Source organism: Thamnophis elegans, chromosome 2 (assembly GCF_009769535.1).
Source record: "Thamnophis elegans isolate rThaEle1 chromosome 2, rThaEle1.pri, whole genome shotgun sequence".
NCBI classification, from domain to species: Eukaryota; Metazoa; Chordata; class Lepidosauria; order Squamata; family Colubridae; genus Thamnophis; species Thamnophis elegans.
In genome coordinates, this window is record NC_045542.1 from 5,590,526 (window position 1) to 5,611,313 (window position 20,788).

General features: G+C 41.7%; 1 protein-coding gene and 1 long non-coding RNA gene across 3 annotated transcripts in view; one reads left to right on the top strand and one right to left on the bottom strand.

The window, feature by feature from the left end:
- Positions 1–7,026: 7,026 nt before the first annotated feature.
- LOC116504815 lies at positions 7,027–11,401 on the bottom strand. 2 transcript variants are annotated; one of them, XR_004254857.1, is made up of 2 exons: positions 10,115–11,401; positions 7,027–7,340 (listed from the first exon to the last, which is right to left on the bottom strand). It is a non-coding gene; the product is annotated as an uncharacterized LOC116504815 (long non-coding RNA). The 2 variants fall into 2 exon arrangements; XR_004254856.1 differs by having other exon boundaries at positions 10,090–11,401.
- A 5,006-nt stretch (positions 11,402–16,407) lies between these two features.
- TYK2 (tyrosine kinase 2) overlaps positions 16,408–20,788 on the top strand; it is a 37,144-nt gene continuing 32,763 nt past the window's right edge. Inside the window, exon 1 of the mRNA XM_032209952.1 lies at positions 16,408–16,513. The gene's annotated coding sequence lies outside the window, so the exon portion shown is untranslated. The remainder of the gene's footprint in view (positions 16,514–20,788) is intronic.

Consider the following 20,788-nt stretch of genomic DNA (forward strand, 5'->3'; position numbering starts at 1 on the left):
GTCCCACTCGCGCAAGCAGTTTCAGTTCAGTTTATTTCATTTATATGCCGCCCTTTCCCCCCGAAGGGGACTCAGGGCGGCTCACAACTCAACCAGGGAAGGGGAATACAGACAAAAAGAATTTTAAAAAAACAAAGCATAACAATGCATAATTTAAAAACACACAAGAGTCATACCATTCGAGACGGGGGCAACAGCTCTTTAGCCCCAGGCCTGTCGGAACAGCCAGGTTTTAAGGGCCTTGCGGAAGGCCTGGAGGGTGGTGAGGGTTCGAATCTCCACAGGGAGTTCGTTCCAGAGGGTCGAAGCAGCCACAGAGAAGGCTCTCCTCCGAGTAGTTGCCAGTCAACACTGGCCAGCGGATGGAATTCGGAGGAGGCCTAATCTGTGGGATCTGATTGGTCTAGTGGAGGTAATTGGCAGCAGGCGGTCTCTCAAGTACCCAGGGTGCTTGCACACACCTGCCTCTCCCACAAAAAACCCCACCCCACCCACCCATCCCCACTCCAAGCCACCAACCTGAAAAGATTGGGGAGCTCTGCTTTAGAGCAGTGGTCCCCAACCCCCGGTCGCGGACCGGTGCCGGGCCGTGGAGTAACCTGGCACCGGGCCCGCGCAGCGGCCGGGGGCCATGATCGCTGCAGCGCAAAGGCTCCTGGGCCGTCGCGAACAACGCCCCCCCACCCCAGCACGCGCTCAGTGGGCCACGGTAAAATTATCAAGGCTGACTGGTCCGCGGCGATAAAAAGGTTGGGGACACTGCTTTAGAGTATTGAACAGTATGCGGATCCTATCAATGAAGAATTTGTAACTTTTATTTCTGGAGCCTAGCGACTGTTGTCTAACCACATTGATTTGAAAGTTTTATTTGATTTTTTAAAGGCAAATTGCCAATCTCAATCACCCCAGCTCAGAACAATGTACTGAAATTACGCAAATGTAAATTTGCTGAAATTTACTTAAACCAGTATTGCAGCAAACTTCAGAACTCTCCGATGATAGAAAGACCTCTAAAACAGTCAAGACAGGTCTGAAGGGTTGTGTGATGTGTATTTGAACTTAACACCCGGCGACTGCTAGTATATCTTTCTCCCAGAGGGAAGAACAGGCAAAAGGGTCAATAAGGAGAAAGTGAAACAAGTTTTCTGGGAGAACTGCCTCCAAGGGGGCTGGAGATAGGATCTTCCACCACACCCTTTTGAGAGGAGATTTTGACACGTACAGACATAGCAGTAATTTCCTCTCCTAGTTTGAGTCTTATCAAGGGAATTAGTCAAGGACAGGTTAAAAACAAACAAACCCTAAGGCTTTTTTCCTCTGATCTCAAGCTCAGCTAATAAGTCTGCTTATCTTATTTGCCTCTTACATTTTCCTTTAATTAAGCAAATCTCTTGAGTAGTTAAAATGGTAGGAAAGAAAAGCCTTTTAAGAAGAATACAGCTGTGTAGTGTGCTCAGGGATTGTCAAGCAGTCAGTTCTTTGATCCTTGAAGACTTGAATCTGGATCTTCCCTGATTGAATGTGTTAATCAGTAAACTATTGTCATTCAAACTAGATATTTATTTAATACAGATAGACATATAGAGAGTGATTAGAGATATACTAGATATAGATATACATTATATTGCCACAAGTATTCGCTCACCCATCCAAATAATCAGAATCAGGTGTTCCAATCACTTCCATGGCCATAGGTTATAAAATCAAGTACCTAGGCATGCAGACTGTTTTTACACACATTTGTGAAAGAATGGGTCGCTCTCAGGAGCTCAGTGAATTCCAGTGTGGAATTGTGATAGGATGCCACCTGTGCAACAAATCCAGTTGTGAAATTTCCTCTCTCCTAAATATTCCACAGTCAACTGTCAGCTGTATTATAAGAATGTGGAAGTGTTTGGGAACGACAGCAACTCAGCCACGAAGTAGGCCACGTAAACTCCTCCAACATCGTGTGTGACCTCACAAATGCGCTTCTGGAAGAATGGTCAAAATTTCCCATAAACACACTCCTAAACCTTGTGGACAGCCTTCCCAGAAGAGTTGAAGCTGTTATAGCTGCAAAGGGTGGACCGACGTCATATTGAATCCTATGGATTAGGAAAGGGATGTCACTTACAATAAGTTCATATGCGAGTAAAGGCAGTTGAGCGAATACTTTTGGCAATAGTGTATATTAGAATGACAGTTTACTGGTACTCAATCAAGGAAGATCCAGTTTAAAATCTTCAGTGAAATAAATAATTTATTCTCCATAAGTCATAGCTTTGAACATTAAAGTTATTAGAGTTGCATAAAACAAGCCATAATTCTGTTATGGTTAACATTACTCAAACTTAGTCTATGACATGCTAACCCACAATTTTCTTACACATATTTTTTTTAATAAATTACAATTGGTTGGCTTTACACTATAGGCTCTCACGTTTTGGCAGAACATGTTATATAAACATAGCCTATTGCAGTACTTTCTGTTAACAAAATTTGGTGATTAGTCTTTGAAGCTCTATATGATTTATGGAGATGGAAAAAACTTGCTGATTTCTCTGCAACAAATAACCCTTTTATATTGCTATAAATATGGTGACAATGGATGTAATCAGTTTTATTTTACTATATTCTAAATTTTTAAAAATATAATTCACTGACTTCTATAGCTCATGTTATAGGAGGCTGAAGGATCAAATAGTCTACATTTTGATTTCTCATGAGATATTGGTGCAGCATTTTAAGCTAGCCCTTTAAAAAAACATCAAGTACAGGTAGTCCTTGATTTAAGACCAAAATTGGGCCCCAAATTTCTGTTGCTAAATGACACAGTTGTTATTTGAATCACTGCAGTGGTTAAGTTAGTTAAAGTTAAGTTAAGATAGATGCCCATACTATTTCTATCCTCTGTCATTTACATTTACAATGTCAGTACTATGATTCATTCAGTACCAAATGATTCAATTTAATCAGGTTTTCTACTATAAGAGATTTTATTTTCTGTTTTTTTTTGTTTTTTCCCACAAAATGCTTAATATAGGAATACCAGAGAGAATTTACTTTTTTTTTCAAACACCTTTTTTTTGGTTAGTATGTCAACAAAATATTGAAATAAAACTAATATAGAATAAACAAAGATTGCAGAACAACCAATATGGAGAAGTATATGCATTTTAAATAGCAGTCTCTAATATTTTTGTCCCTAAATACCTTTTTTTTGGTGATATCTCAATAATTTGTTTATTCAATTTAAAATGGAAACCAGAATGAGGAAAACAACCCTTAACTAAAATATTAATCAAAATTCTTGCTGTTATGTAAATTTGCCAGCCCATCACCTTTCACACATATTTAAAGTGTGGGAACCAACGCAGATCTAATCTTCCATTATTCTGGGAGCAATTAGGAAAAACTGAACTCTTATGCTCAAACATTTTATACGACTTGGGGAAAAAAATGAATGAAGTCATACTAGAATCAATTCTGAAAGATGCATTTATTTATAGATTTACAACCTGTCCGAGTCAGTGTGACTCTGGCGAAATGGGACTTTTAGGGTTTTACCCTTGGCCGCGCCTGCGTCCCCAGGCTTCCAGCTCCGCCCACATACCTCTTAGCTGCAACTATTCCAGGGTGGGTCTCTCATTTTTTTTACTATCGGTTCGCTTGCAACACTTCTGCGCAATGCGCAGAAGCGTCCGGGTGTGTGGGCGGAGCCTCCCTGCCTGCTGCTGCTAGTTCGCCCAATCTGGGCTGAACCAGGAGCAGCCCACCTCTGAACTATTCGCTTAACAACGGTGGCAAGAAAGGTTGCAAAATGGGTGAAAGCTCACTGAATAGCTGTCTCGCTTAGCAACGGCGATTCAAGGCTCGATGATGAACATACAGCTGTGCCCATTTACCTTTAGCTTTTCCCCTCAGCTGGTTCTCCTTCGCCCGTTCACCCTGGCCAACACACATTAGTTTTATGCAGAGGCATCGCAGGCCAGTCCTTTGACATTTCCAGGCCTGCCCTGTGGGCCAGATTTAAGCACCCCTGTGGGCCTCAAGCGTGTGAGTGACCATGAGCAGGGCCTCCTTGTCTAAAACTTGGAGCAACTATCGACAAGACACAGTTGTGCAAAGACTCCCGTAGTCCCAGCTACTACCTGCTCTTTGAACAGCAGCTATGAATCCAAGAGAATTCCCCCCAGATTGTATAGCAAGTATGAATGGGGGTAGTGCCACCCCGTCCAAAAACACAGATGGAAATGACACATTCGCTGGCTGAGGAATTCTGGGAGTTGAAGTCCAGACATCTTCAAGTTGCTAAGGTTGAGAAACACTGAGCTAGGCCCTATGCCTGGGATGGCGAACCGGTGGCATGCGGAGCCATTTCTCAGGACACGCGAGGCGTTGCCCTGTCAGCTGACCAGCGTGCATGTACCTGCCGGCCAGCTGACTTTAGCATTTTTTGAGGCAATGTTTTGCCCTCCCCAGGCTTTATATAGGAGTGCAAAAAACCAGCCCTACGGGCAAACCGAAATTTTGGAAACAGACATCCAGTTTGCTTGTAGGGCCGGTTTAAGCCCTCCGGAGCCTTCAGGAGGCTTCCCTGAAGGCTCCAAAAGGTGAAAAACAGCCCTACGGCCAGTGGTGGGTTTCAAAAATTGTCCGAACCTACCCTGTGGGTGTGGCCTCCTTTGTGGGAGTGGCTTGCCGCCCATGTGACCGGATGGGGGTGGCTTGCCTGAGTCAACCCTGAGTCTCAGGGTTGACTCAGCTTTCCATCCTTCCGAGGTGGGTAAAATGAGGACCCAGATTGTTGGGGGCAATATGCTGACTCTCTGTAAACCGCTTAGAGAGGCCTGAAAGGCCTATGAAGCGGTATATAAGTCTACTGCTATTGCTATTGCCGCCCATGTGACCGGATATGAAGATGCTGATGACACTTGTCAGAACCACCTTAAATTACCTCACACACAGCACTGTCCTCCATAAGAATAGGATGTCAACTTGTTTTTTAAAAGGCATCTTTGGTTTGCGTTGAAACAACTTCAACACATGCAATGTTCTGATTGCACCACAAACGCAGTAGTCATCCTTACCTTTCACAGAGGCACTGAGTTTTATAAATAGGAGCATGATAGTGTAGAATAATCATATCCAGGACCAGTGGTGGGTTTCAAAAATTTTGGAACCTCTTCTGTAGGTGTGGCCGGCTTTCCGGGTCCCTGAAGGCTCCAAAGGGTGAAAAACAGCCCTATGGCCAAACTAGAAAGGGCTTCCGGTTTGCTCGTAGGGTCGTTTTTAGTCCTCCGAAGACATAAACTATGAAAAAGAATATCACTGGGAATAGACGAAGATGAACTGCAGTTACAAAAACAAACATAGGAAGAAAGGGAATACTAAAACTGGGAAAGTTGTGATTGGATGGTACTGCATTGTGAAACAGGTGAAGATTTAAAAGGCAACATGAAAAATTGTGTAAGCAAGGATGGTTTGCAGATAGAGTGGGTAGTGTTAGTGTAGTTTTGGCTCTGTTTCCTTTCTCCTATCTCATGCATTTAATTTCTTCATCCTACTATTTCATACTTCTTTTCTGTGGTCTGCATTATGCTGCTTGCAGAATGGAATAGTTTGGTTCACCGACAAATGCGCGCTCGACAAAAGCGCGCCAACGAAACCGCAGTGAGAAAACCACGAGGTTGAAATCGCACCGATGAATGCGCGCAGAAGCGCACTGACAACAGCGTGCCGACAACAGCACACCGACAACAGCGCGCCTTCAACAAACAACTAATAACAACCTAATAACCCTAACCCTAACCCTGAACCTAACCCTTACCTTAACTTAAATCATGCTTTTGTGGGCACGGTTTTGTCGGCGCATTGTTGTGGGCACGTTTATGATGTCACGGTGTTCTTGCCGCGGTTTCGTCGGCGCGCTTTGGTCGTGCGCGCATTTGTCGGGTCACTGAATAGTTTGAGGCTATGTATGTTAAAACTAGTGCCTCCTTTGAAATGTGTATAATTTATGTATATCAAGGATTAATGTCTGCCTTTGGAACAACAACTTTCTCATTGTCTACAGAATCTTTTTGAGTGCCTATGAAGATTATTTAGCTGTGTGGGGCCATAATCCCTTTCCAAGTTTGTTTGCTTTGTTTTCAGGCATTTTGGCTTCCAGTCATCTCAACTAAGATCTTGTGCTTTTGAATCCGTTCCCAGTGTTTTTATAGTTTCCCACACAAATGCCCTCTATTGACTATTGTGTGTTCCTTTTACACCCACATGAATTGTATGATGCAAAAGCAGCATCTTTTATGTCACAATCACAAAAGCTCTTTGTAATAAATCTAAATTTATTCCAAAAGACAGACAGACTAGAATAACAGAGAAGGCAGAAATAGGAATGTACAGCACTGTTGTGGCCCAGCAGGAGCCGTTGGAGCTGCCACCAGACTCCGACAGCGAGGGGCCCTATGAGTCGGCTCTGGAGGATGTGGAGGATCCTGGACAGGGTTCCGACTCCGAGCAGGGCACAAAGAGGCTGGTTGGCCACCAGGAGGCGCCTGAGCCTTGGACCAGTAGGGAGGAGACAAGGGAGAGTGATCCGGACGTCAGCAGTGGGGAGGAGCCAAGGGAGTTGTTCCTAGATGCCTGGCACCGGAGAGCTAATAGGCGTAAAGAACAGTTGCGCAGTTACAGGAGGTAATTGCACTCAGCTGGTGGTCATTAGGCTCCTCTCAAGACTATAAAAGGAATGCTTGTGCACACGCCCCTTTTGCAGGAGTCAACACATTCACTAATGTTGGAGAACTGTAGTGTTAGCTTGGCAGGCTGGATTGTTGCCGACTTGTCTGTGCTGGATTGCTGCCAAGGACCTGCCTGTCTGTGAATAAATTCCATAAAGTATCTTTGGCTCGGCGTGCCTTGGTGTGGGACGAGGGTGGGCCAGAACACATCACTAAACTTGATCTAATCTAAAACTTAAATAAGTAGTAGTACTTGGTAACTAAGACAATACGATGTGTTATGCTTGCTTCTCTTTGTCATATGGTTGTTCTTCTGTCTTCAAATCTCTGGTAGCCTTGGTGGATTCAAAGTTCACCATGTCGATTGATCTTCTGCCAAGGTTTCCCGGGAGGTGGTGTCAATATCCAGGGAGTTCAGAAAGGCTTTCAGCATGTCTTTGTATCGCTTTCCTTGAGACAGCTCACCACGGAGGAGCTGCTTAGCGAGACGGTGGTCTGGCATCCTTGTAACATGGCTTGCCCAGTGTATCTGGGCTTTCAATCAGCAGGGTATGAACTGGTATGACAGGCCTGCTTTGGGGTGGGGTGGGGTGGGGTGGGGACTTCTGTGCCTGGCACCTGTCGGAAAAATAGGAGAAGAGTATTGTCCGTATTCACCATCTTGAATTACTTATAAGCATTATAAAGGGAGTTTATAAATAAACTCAGATAGTAACTAGCTACTGCATGAATAAAATGTATCAAGCTTCTTCATACCCTAGCTTTCATTTTCGGAAAGTGGCTTTAAGCCAACTGTTAAATATTGCCCCCAGATCTCTTTCATCTGCAATGTTTCTTTTCTTTGAAGGGCTGTTTGCAAGGATTATTAAACAAATGCATAGGTAGGTGTTGTGGCCCAGCAGGAGCTGTTGGAGCTGCCACCAGACTCTGACAGCGAGGGGCCCTATGAGTCGGCTCTGGAGGATGTGGAGGACCCTGGACAGGGTTCCAACTCCGAGCAGGGCGCAGAGAGGCTGGTTGGCCACCAGGAGGCACCTGACCCTTGGACCAGGGGGGAGGAGACAAGGGAGAGTGAGCCGGACGCCAGCAGTGAGTTGTTCCTGGATGCACTCCATCGAAGAGCTAGTAGGCGTCAGGAACAATTACGCAATTACAAGAGGCAATTGCACTCAGCTGGTGGTCATTAGGCTCCTCTCCAGACTATCTAAAGGCTACTTGTGCACACGGCCCTCTGTGCAGAAGTCAACGCAGTGAATAACAGTTGGAGAACTTTTGTACCTACTTTGGCAGGCTGGATTCCTGCCAAGGTTTGTCTGAATTGCTGCCAAGGTTTGTCTGAGTTGCTGCCAAGGTCCTTATCTGTTTGTTCTGCTTGGCTTTCAGCCACCGAGGTCTTGGTGTCTTGCTATTAAAGTACATTCCAGTTAAGCTTGTCTCGGCATTCGTTACTGGACGGAGGAGAGGGTCAGAACAGGTAGGGTCGTGAATATTAAATTGCTGCGTAAACAGTTACTAATAGTTTGCAAGATTTTCAATTTGACCTAATCTGAAGACAGCTTTGTTTTTAGGCAATGTTTGCTTGTTTACTGGTTGCCCATCTCACAACAATGTTCATAGTCTTGTTTCAATCTTAATGACTGCCAAAGTATAAATAGAACAAAATATTGCTTATCTTTATGCTGCTTCTTATTGCATCTGTGCTCCTATTCAAGCAACTATTGTTCACAGATAAGCCACCCTGAAACCTAACCCATTGCACAGGTAAAATTTCTATTATTAATTGCACGGACAAGTTTTTTTTCCCTTGATCAGGTGTATGGTTACACTGCCTTCAGGTTGTTAAGATTTCTGTGGACAGCCCTTCTCCTTTGATATTGAGACATGGAGTTACCTTAAGCCTAAATAGTGTGCCATTTAGGATTGGGTACATCAGATTTCATTTGGTCGATAGATTCCAGCTTATTCTGAAAAATATCTGATTACTTGGGTTTCATCCACTGAACCAATTCTACCCTGTCATCCTCCTATATATTGATTTTGGTATTGGGTCCTCTGACCAGACCATTCAAAGAATTTGAGAACCAACACTGGAATGAAAAGTGGAGGGCTCATTCCCAGGCTCCATTCCTGAGCTATTTTTGGTAAGGGTAGCATATCACCTGATGCTCTTTGCATGGCAAATTTATTCTAAAGATTGCTAAATTACATTTTAGGTAATGCATTGAATCACAATCATGAACAGTGATAATTATAGAGGGTATACTGTATATAATTTAACTGGTTCTTTGAAGACTGTTTTAAATGTTAAAAAGGTAGTTTATTTCATGTATTTAATTACTTAAATGTTCTGACCCCCCCTCGTCCCACACCAACACACACTCCGAGCCAAAGATACTTTACGGCATTTAATTAACAGACAGACAGGTCCTTGGCAGCAAACCGGCACAGATAAGCCTTGGCAGCAATCCAACACCGTGGCCTGACAAAACCGCGCTCGTCAAAATAGCGGCGACAAAACCGCATCGCTAAAGCCGCGACGTCATCACTGTGATGTCATCACCATGGCGACAACAGCGCGGCGACAGAAGGGTGCTTTAAAACAGCGCGGCGGCAGAAAGCTGATTTAAATTAAGGTAAGGGTTAGGATTAGGTTTAGGGGTTTGGTTTAGGGTTAGGTTTAGGTTAGGGTTAGGTTTAGGGTTAGGGTGCTGAGTGCTTCGGAAGGCGCTGATATGCCCTCCACGGTTATGTCGTTGCGCTAGGGTCGCCTTTTTCCTTAGCGCTTCGGATGGCGCAGATTTGCCCTCCGCGCTTATGTCGGCGCGGATAAGGGCTTTGCGGTTTTGTCAGTGAACCATCCAACACAGATAAGCTGTGGCAGCAATCCAGCCTGCCAAGCTCACAATAATGTTCTCCAACATTAGTTCCTGCGTTGACTTCTGCAAAAGGGGCGTGTGCACAAGCAGTCCTTTTTATAGTCTGGAGAGGAGCCTAATTACCACCAGCTGAGTGCAATTACCTCCTGTACTTGCGCAACTGTTCCTGACGCCTAGTAGCTCTTCGGTGTTGGGCATCCAGGAACAACTCACTGCTGGCGTCTGGATCACTCTCCCTTGTCTCCTCCCCACTGGTCCAAGGCTCAGGCGCCTCCTGGTGGCCAACCAGCCTCTCTGCGCCCTGCTCGGAGTCGGAACCCTGTCCAGGGTCCTCCACATCCTCCAGAGCCGACTCATAGGGCCCCTCGCTGTCGGACTCTGGTGGCAGCTCCAACAGCTCCTGCTGGGCCATAACACTTAAATAAGAATAAAAGCGGTACATGAAACTAGATTATGAGTTTTAAAATATTAATGAAAAAAACATTGAATACCTGACAAAAACAATAAAACTGTTACCCAAGATATTTCCATGTTGTTCTTAGATTGACGCCTTCACTTGCAATTTTCTTCGCTTTTGTTGGGACCATCATCTGTGTGATTTAGGCTTAGCCATTTTTTCACTGTAAGAGTAGGATCCCATTTCTGTAGAGGTAGGCCGATAGCACTAATGGTTATTGTGTTTGATATATTAGAAACAGTTAGGCAACATATATTCGCTGAACATCTGTTCATCTTTGGAAAAATCTTTCCCGCTTGTGCTGAACTCACAGCAGTTGTTCTGATAATATTTTTAGCTCTTTGAACACTTTCAGGAATTGCATAGCTTTGGGAATTTCGTAAAACGTTTTTCACAAAATCTCGATAATCATTAATATCAATTTGGTAATGAAAAATGTCATTAAATATGAGCAATTGTTCTTCAGCTGTTTTCCATGGAACTAGTACTTCTTCAATATTCCAGTAATCTGGCTCCAAAAAATTGAGAAATTGTATTTGATTCCTATCTTGAAATTGGCTACAACTTTGCTTTTAAATGTTCACAGGCTTTTTTGCAAATTTATTGTAATGGCTTCTAAAAGTCTTTCCCGATGAAGCCCGACAAATCGATTATTTTCTACAAATTTTATATTTTTGAATGTTTCTGAAGTAATTAATTCACCAACTTTTTTTTCATATGGACGCTTTGCCTTTCCAAGCATTTGAAATGCTTTAATAGATCTTAGCATGAGTTTTTCAGCCTTTATTATGTCCATATTGCTTGCTTGCTTGCTTGCAGTGCATTTGAAAGAAATTTCATTTAAAATATTAATCATCAGTGCCAAATCAGTTATAAAATATATATTTTCAAGATGTGCAGCTAAGTTCTTTTCATTTGAATAAAAATAATTTCCCCCAAGCAGAGCACTGGCACTATCGGAGCAAAATCCTATTAGTTTTTTTCTAGGTAGTTCTTAGTAAGCCCAACATTATTTAAACTTTCTATAACTGAAGAATATATTGTCTCTGGATCTTGTTTTTCCAATTCAACTAGCTCAAGGAAAATTGTTGGGGAGCAAACTGAATCTTCAACTTTTACGAAAACTATCAAAACTGGTTTACAAGCTAGCGTTGAGACTTCATCAATAATCAAACATATTTTCAGATTATGTTCAATAATGCTAGTAAATATTTTGGTTTTGATTTCTTTTGCAATGAAATCAACTATTTTCAATGCAGTTTCACGTGAATGCAATCCAGTGGTGGGATTCAGCCAGTTCGCACCTATTCGGGAGAACCGGTTGGTAACTTTCTAAGCAGTTTGGAGAACCGGTTGTTGAAAGAAATCTTTTGTTTTTTTCCCACTTTACAGGGCTAATCCTGTAAGGAAGGCAGGAAGGAAATATTCTGGTGTTGTTTCTAGCCTGATCTTTATTGACCTGCTTACAGAAACTGTCTCTCCGGTTAACCCTTATTACCATTGTAACAACTAAGGCGAAGTGCCCATCGACCTGAGTGACATTGACTTGACCACGCCCACACGATCACATGACCACAGAGCCCCGCCTACCCAGATGGTCATTAGGGCAGAGAACCGGTTGGTAAATTATTTGAATCCAACCACTGATGCAATCCTATTCCCATATCTTCTCCAATTGCAATTTGCAATTTTATCAAACCTTCCATGTTTGAAAATGACCTACAATATTTTGCCAGGCTGTAAACTGTATTAAATACTCTACAAGTAGAACGTAAATAGTTTTCATTCATCTTGCTGCTTTCTTCAAGTTGGAGTGGTTTTGCTTGTGACAGTTTTGTAGCATCCAAGTCCAAGTCCGATACAACTGATTCCAATTTTGGTTTCTTACTGAAAAAAAATGTGTCAAACTCTGTTGCCTTTTCATCCTTTTAATGGCTGCTACTGCAAAAAAGTTAAAATGTTTTATTTTAATATATTTATTTATGGACATTAATATCCTTTATCTAAGATTACAAGACATTATACAAAAACTTATTGAAAAGTATGTGCATCAGTAACCAAGTGTGGGAAGCCAGCCCTCCCCTAGAAGAATGAAATACTTTATGGAATATTTTTTTAAAAAATCAGAATATTTTAATTCTCAGAGGGAGAAACGGAGAAACATGGTTTTTTTAGAGGCAGAAAGCAACCCCCACTTTCTTAATTGCCACAGCAGATATTTTGTATCCATTAAGAAAGATTGGGTCAGCCTATTCAGAAACCAAACTGAGGAGGCCATCTTTTAGAAATGCAGATTTGGTCATCCATTGGTTGGAAGAAATGTCCACTTGGGTTCAGTTCCAAGTGGGGAGAAAGACACTGGAAACATGGAGGCTGTTTGGAAAGATGGTTTAATGGCGGAGGTCCTGGTTTGAGGTTCTGGGCAATTGAGCACATGGAAGAGAGAGGGAGATTTATACCCTCTCTTGGGCTTCGAATTTGAGCTTATCTTTTTTTAAAAAAAATTAAATTTTATTTATTTACGGTATTTATTTTCAAAACAAACATATATTGTAGAAAGTATATCAGCTGGTTACAAAAAGCTTTTGTGCATCTCTTCCACGATCATCAAATATAATTCATATTAATTCAAATATCTTAACTCAAATATTTACAATATTAACATCATCATACCTCCACTTTTATTTGACTACAGTTATTTAAACATCCTTCATCCTTAAGTACACCAAGATTCAATACATAACAACATGCTGGCATTCCATTTACTTATTTATAAAATCCTCCATTAACATTAAATCCTCGTATCCTGTTTTAGCTAAACATCCATAATATTTAATACCAAAATTTTCTAATCCTCCATGTATATAATTTATTATCATTATCCTTTCTTTATTTAACTATATCCTATATCATAACATTTTCCCCCTATTAGTTAAAACTTAACTGTATATAGTTTTTTTTTTATTATTATAATTATTATTATTGACTTACTTTGACTTAAGTCTTTAGCGTCGGTACGGCATCGCCAATCCCTTCGCTGTAGAGTCGCATGCATCCCGAATCAACGGGATCCATGATTCTAGGCTGAGTACTACTTGAGCTCGCCGGGCCCAAGAGTCGACAGAGCCCCTTCTGTTGGAAAACGGTGGGCACCTCGAGAAGGCAGGGGTTGTCTTGATAAGGAGAGGCTATATTTTGCGCGTCAATTATCCTTGCCCACCAATTATTATCATTGTTATTAATAATCTTTATATATAGTCCAAAAATATTTCTAACTTTCCCTTCTCATATCCAATTATTACTTATCATAACAACTCAACATTGTATACATTACTATCGTTATCGGTTCCACCACAAAACCGCGCCCGACTAAACAGCGTCGCTGACGTCATCCACAGGGCGACAACAGCGCGGAGACAGGGAGAGGGCTGGGTGATAACTTCCTACAGGGCAAAGCCATTAAGCCATGTAGAAAGTTAGCACCCATCCCTCCTAGAAGAACGAAGTATTTTGAGAAATATTTAAAAAGGCAGAATATTATATTTCCCCATAGGAGAAACATGTTTCTAAAGACAGAAATTAAGAGCCAATACTAAGATGAGGTCACCTTTTAGAAATGCAGATTTGGTAATCCGTTACTCCCAGCAGCAAGGTGGGAGTAATGAACACAACAGGAATTGCCCAGAAGCCCCTTCATTGCATTACTCTCAGGAAGCTCCTATGCAAAGCCCAAGATAAAGTATAACACCACCCCCACCCCCAACTCCATGTGGTTCTGCTTCAACATGAGACCATCTTTCCAATCCTTCATCCTTAAACCATCTTTCCAATCCGTTTTGTTCCCAGTGCCTTCCTTGGAACTGAACCAAGGGATATTTCTTCCCACGCAAGCAAGGACACGTGATAAAGAATGCAAAGTTTTATAACATCTTACTACAATCACCAGAGGAAATTAAGAGAATAAAGGGTAGGCAATAATTAAGAATCGAAAGGAAAATATGTAAAAGATAAGCCAGTTGGGACAAGACAACGTTGAAAGAAATGTCCTTCTGGGTTCGGCTCCAAGTGGGGAAAAAGACACTGGAGACATGGAGGCTGCTTGGAAAGATGGTTTATTGGTGGACAGGACCACATGGCTTGAGCCCTGAACAGAAAAGGTGATCACATGCTTCAGTGTTGGTGGAGACGAAGAGAAGGGCTGAGGGAGGGGCTTGCTAGGCTTTTTATACCCTGTTCAGTCCCACCTCTCTGTTTCCTGTTCCTGTGTAAGAAATGTATTCTGATTGGTTGTCAGGCTCCCATGGTGCCATGCAGGGGCTACTCTCTAGGCTGCGTTTTGAATCCAGGTATAGATGAGTTCTCAGATGCCATGTGGAGAGTTGAGTAATATCCCTTCCCCCTGCAGCTGCAGTGGAGAAGTCTTTATTATGTAAAGTGGGCAAGCCTGGCCTTCTCAATGGTCTATTGACAAAGTGTGGATGGGCAGGAAGCTACAGGCAACTATTCTGTCTTTTAAAGCATGTTTCTTTCTTTTCACATCCAGAGAAACATTCTGCCTTTTCAATATTTCCTAGGATATTTCATTTTGGGGGGGAGAGGGCTGGATGATAACTTCCCACAACAAAAAATAAGCTGGTATTATTCAAGTAGAAAAAAATATCACGATTCAAACAATATGTATAAACCAGATCAGTATCAGTATAAGGATCCTTCCCATTCTACATCCAGTAAACTTCAAAGAAAACGAAACAGCCTGGCAGGGAAAATCCAGCAGGGGAGGAAATCCCCGGTCCCATGTAAGGGGGAAGCATTTTCGCTGCCAGATTAACTTTCTGTAAAGTTTCCTTGAGGCACAATGCGGATCTTTCCCATCCAGGAAGCATCGAAAATCCAGAAGGAGGGAACTCGGTTTTTGAGACGCCAGACTAGCGTGTAATTCAGTGCCTGCAAAACCCCTTGCTTGCCACAAAGCCAGATTGCAGCAAGCAAGGGATTGGGGACGTGTGAAGCCTGGCCATTTTGGAGCCCATATGCCGTAGACCATTGAAACTAACCTGAGGCTTCTTTCGGATCGCTGGGATGTGGTTCTCGGATGTAGCTCGGCTGGGCTTTCAGGCTGCAATTGCTTGGAGTCCTGCCTCTTTCTTTCAGCGACGCAGTAACACAGCGGCGGACAGACTCAGGCGTTGCGACCCCCTAGCTCAGGGGTCTCCAAATCTTGGCAACTTTAAGACTTGTGGAACTTCAACTCCCAGAATTCTTCAGCTGAGGAATTCTGGGAGTTGAAGTCCACAAGTCTTAAAGTTGCCAAGGAGACTGGATTTAGTCCTGGTGCTTCTGTCTCTACCTGCCCCTGCTAGCTAGCTCAGGGGTCTCCAACCTTGGCAACTTTAAGACTTGTGGACTTCAACTCCCAGAATTCCTCAGCTGGCGAGTTGAACTCCAATTCTGGGAGTTGAAGTCCACAAGTCTTAAAGTTGCCAAGGTTGGAGACCCCTGCCCTAGCTAGCCCAAGGTTGGAGCCCCTTGCCCTAGCTAGCCCAAGGTTGGAGACCCCTGCACCTAGCTAGCCCAAGGTTGGAGACCCCTGCCCTAGCTAGCCCAAGGTTGGAGCCCCTTGCCCTAGCTAGCCCAAGGTTGGAGACCCCTGCACCTAGCTAGCCCAAGGTTGGAGCCCCTTGCCCTAGCTAGCCCAAGGTTGGAGACCCCTGCGCCTAGCTAGCCCAAGGTTGGAGCCCCTTGCCCTAGCTAGCCCAAGGTTGGAGACCCCTGCGCCTAGCTAGCCCAAGGTTGGAGACCCATGCGCCTAGCTAGCCCAAGGCTGGAGACCCCTGCCCTAGCTAGCCCAAGGCTGGAGACCCCTGCCCTAGCTAGCCCAAGGTTGGAGACCCCTGCGCCTAGCTAGCCCAAGGTTGGAGACCCATGCGCCTAGCTAGCCCAAGGCTGGAGACCCCTGCCCTAGCTAGCCCAAGGCTGGAGACCCCTGCCCTAGCTAGCCCAAGGTTGGAGACCCCTGCGCCTAGCTAGCCCAAGGTTGGAGACCCCTGCGCCTAGCTAGCAGGGGCAGGTAGAGAGAGAGACAGAAGAACCGGGGCTAAACCCAGAGACTCCTTAGCGCACTTGGGGAACCGTCAACCGTCTTTAAAGCGTCCAAATCACGGGCCTCCGAGGGGGCGGAGTTTAACTTCACGGCGTTGCCTGATTAAAGGGGGTGGGGGAAAGGAGGGGGGGCGGAGCAGAAGACGAACCAATGAGAGAAGCCGTCTCACGAAAGCCCAATCATAAGGTTTGTCTCGGTTTCGCAAGCAGGGCAGGGAGCGAGGGAGGGAGGGAAAAGGGGCGGAGCCGCTTCCCTTCGGGTTTATGGAGATTGTGATGGGCGCCGCCGCCGCCGCCGCCGCCGCCGCGATGGCGCGAAAGTAGCAGCGGCTTCTCCTCCCCCCCACCACCTCTCTGAGGTAAGTAGCGGTTGGGCCACGCGCTTGGCACGTGGAGGCCGCACAGACGTTAATGGCGGTGGTGGTGGGGGCCGCGGGAGAATAGAAGCGCTGACGGACGGCTCTGGAGGAAATAATGGCGCTCCGATGCTGCGAGAAGCCTGGAACGACGGGGGCCGCCGAGAGCGGCTGAAATGCCTTTTTAGAAAACGGGGGTTTGGGACATCAATTCCCGAGGAACCGACGGTGGTGGTGGTGGTGGGGAGAAGAATGGGGGAGAAGGTCTGTCACGTTTCTGTCAGTGGCTGTCACGGCGCCTCCGTCTGTGTACACGGCATGGAGGGCATGTTGTTGCTTCTCACCCGTAAAATGGGGCTGAGAAGGGAGGTTCAGAGCCGTGAAATCGCCGGAGGCGGTGCGTGTTATATCTCTCTCTAACGAAAAACATTCGCCGTACCACGAAGCATGGCGAAGAAACCAGCCCTTCTTTAAATGTGTCAATGACAGTACGAAGCATGGCAAGCATGGCGAAGAAACCAGCCGTCCTTTAAATGCGTCAATGTTTTGACAGTTTTAAATTCATTTCGAATTATGCCAAAAAAATATAATTTTACAATTACAGTGATATGGCCACTCAGTCAGTGTTTACTTTTTTAACAACCAGGCAGGACTTCCAAGGTGATGGCTATTAATTTGAATAACTTCTTTTTTTTTTAGATTTCTATTAACAAACATGTAAAATACACACAGACAAAAGTTAGACGTACACCACATTTATACAATACAGTGCGAACAGGAACTTCCTGTTCTTTATAATAGCAATCATCAATCGATACCGCTCACCTTATATTAACTTCTTATATTTTGCTTTTTGCCATTCAGTCAGTGTTTACTTTTTTAACAACCACGTAGGACTTCCAAGATGATGGCTATTAATTTGAATAACTTTTTTGTTTGAAAAGATTTCTATTAACAAACATGTAAAATACACACAAACAAAAATTAGATGACATACACCACATTTATACAATACAATACGAACAGGAACTTCCTGTTCTTTATAATAGCAATCATCAATCGATACCGCTCACCTTATATTAACTTCTTATATTTTACTTTTTGCCATTCAGTCAGTGTTTACTTTTTGTAGGACTTCCAAGATGATGGCTATTAATTTGAATAACTTCTTCTTTTTAAAGATTTTTATTAACAAACATGTAAAATACACACAGACAAAAGTTAGACGTACACCACATTTATACAATACAGTGCGAACAGGAACTTCCTGTTCTTTATAATAGCAATCATCAATCGATACCGCTCACCTTATATTAACTTCTTATATTTTGCTTTTTGCCATTCAGTCAGTGTTTACTTTTTTAACAACCACGTAGGACTTCCAAGATGATGGCTATTAATTTGAATAACTTTTTTGTTTGAAAAGATTTCTATTAACAAACATGTAAAATACACACAAACAAAAATTAGATGACATACACCACATTTATACAATACAATACGAACAGGAACTTCCTGTTCTTTATAATAGCGATCATCAATCGATACCGCTCACCTTATATTAACTTCTTATATTTTGCTTTTTGCCATTCAGTCAGTGTTTACTTTTTTAACAACCACGTAGGACTTCCAAGATGATGGCTATTAATTTGAATAACTTCTTTTTTTATTAAGATTTCTATTAACAAACATGTAAAATACACACACACAAACAAAAATTAGATGTACACCATATTTATACAATACAATACAATACGAACAGGAACTTCCTGTTCTTTATAATAGCAATCATCAATCGATACCTTATATTAACTCACCTTATATTAACTTCTTATATTTTGCTTTTTGCCATTCAGTCAGTGTTTACTTTTTTAACAACCACGTAGGACTTCCAAGATGATGGCTATTAATTTGAATAACTTCTTTTTTTATTAAGATTTTTATTAACAAACATGTAAAATACACACACACAAACAAAAATTAGATGTACACCATATTTATACAATACAATACGAACAGGAACTTCCTGTTCTTTATAATAGCAATCATCAATCGATACCTTATATTAACTCACCTTATATTAACTTCTTATATTTTGCTTTTTGCCATTCAGTCAGTGTTTACTTTTTTAACAACCACGTAGGACTTCCAAGATGATGGCTATTAATTTGAATAACTTCTTTTTTTATTAAGATTTTTATTAACAAACATGTAAAATACACACACACAAACAAAAATTAGATGTACACCATATTTATACAATACAATACGAACAGGAACTTCCTGTTCTTTATAATAGCAATCATCAATCGATACCGCTCACCTTATATTAACTTCTTATTTTTTACTTTTTGCCATTCAGTCAGTGTTTACTTTTTGTAGGACTTCCAAGATGACGGCTATTAATTTGAATAACTTCTTCTTTTTAAAGATTTTTATTAACAAACATGTAAAATACACACACAAACAAAAATTAGACATACACCATATTTATACAATACAATACGAACAGGAACTTCCTGTTCTTTATAATAGCAATCATCAATCGATACCGCTCACCTTATATTAACTTCTTATATTTTACTTTTTGCCACTCAGTCAGTGTTTACTTTTTTAACAACCACGTAGGACTTCCAAGATGATGGCTATTAATTTGAATAACTTCTTTTTTTATTAAGATTTTTATTAACAAACATGTAAAATACACACACACAAACAAAAATTAGATGTACACCATATTTATACAATACAATACGAACAGGAACTTCCTGTTCTTTATAATAGCAATCATAAATCGATACCGCTCACCTTATATTAACTTCTTATTTTTTACTTTTTGCCATTCAGTCAGTGTTTACTTTTTGTAGGACTTCCAAGATGATGGCTATTAATTTGAATAACTTCTTCTTTTTAAAGATTTTTATTAACAAACATGTAAAATACACACACACAAAAATTTGAGGACGTACACCATATTTATACAATACAATACGAACAGGAACTTCCTGTTCTTTATAATAGCAATCATCAATTGATACCGCTCACCTTATATTAACTTCTTATATTTTACTTTTTGCCATTCAGTCAGTGTTTACTTTTTTAACAACCATGCAGACTTCCAAGATGATGGCTATTAATTTGAATAACTTCTTTTTTTATTAAGATTTTTATTAACAAACATGTAAAATACACACACACACACACACACACACACAAATTAGACGTACACCGCATTTATACAATACAATACGAACAGGAACTTCCTGTTCTTTATATTAGCAATCATCAATCAATACCGCTCACCTTATATTAACTTCTTATTTTTTACTTTTTGCCATTCAGTCAGTATTTATTTTTTAACAACCACGCAGGACTTCCAAGGTGATGGCTATTAATTTGAATAACTTCTTTTTTTTTAAGATTTTTATTAACAAACTTGTAAAATACACACACATAAAAATTAGACATACACCGCATTTGTGCAATACAATACGAACAGGAACTTCCTGTTCTTTATAATAGCAATCATCAATCGATATCGCTCACCTTATATTAACTTCTTATTTTTTACTTTTAGCTTTTAATGTTTACATTTCAAAAAGTCATCAAGGTTAAATTTGGGATAGGTGTCTTGTCAATGACTCTAGATTAAGTAGCCTTTAAAAATCTATTTGCAGAGAGTAAGTAAGTAAGTAAAATCTTTATTACGGTCAAAGACCAGCAACACACATTAGTTTTTACACTATATTAAAAAATACTAACATTAAAATATAATTAAAAAGTATTGACACTAAAAGTGGATAATAACATAATGGTCCAAAGATTGTTAAAGGTATGTCCAGATAATTGGTACAAGATGGTACTATACTTCTGTAGCCAATTTTTTTCTTATGGACATTGCAGCAGCACAGAACTTTGCCACTGCAAACATGGTAACCGGGTTAGTGTCCTGGAGGAGAAAGCCTAGATAAAAATTGTCTGCCCTTCCTGGCAATCTCTCTAATAAGGGGAGAATATGTGCAAACCTACAAGCTCTGTATAGCTCGCAGTGTGATATAACATTTGCAGAGCTTGTATCTATTTGCAGAGATATTTCTGCCTACTATTTGAATTATTTTCTCAGATGAGTTCTTTGGATTGATTCCGCAAAGCAGTTCTTATGAGCAAGCAGAAAAAAACATTATGAAAAACAAAGATTAGAGATCATAAATATATAGACTTGAAAACAGAAGTATGTTTATTCAAATGACAGTGGAACAAGATTGTAAATTATTTTTC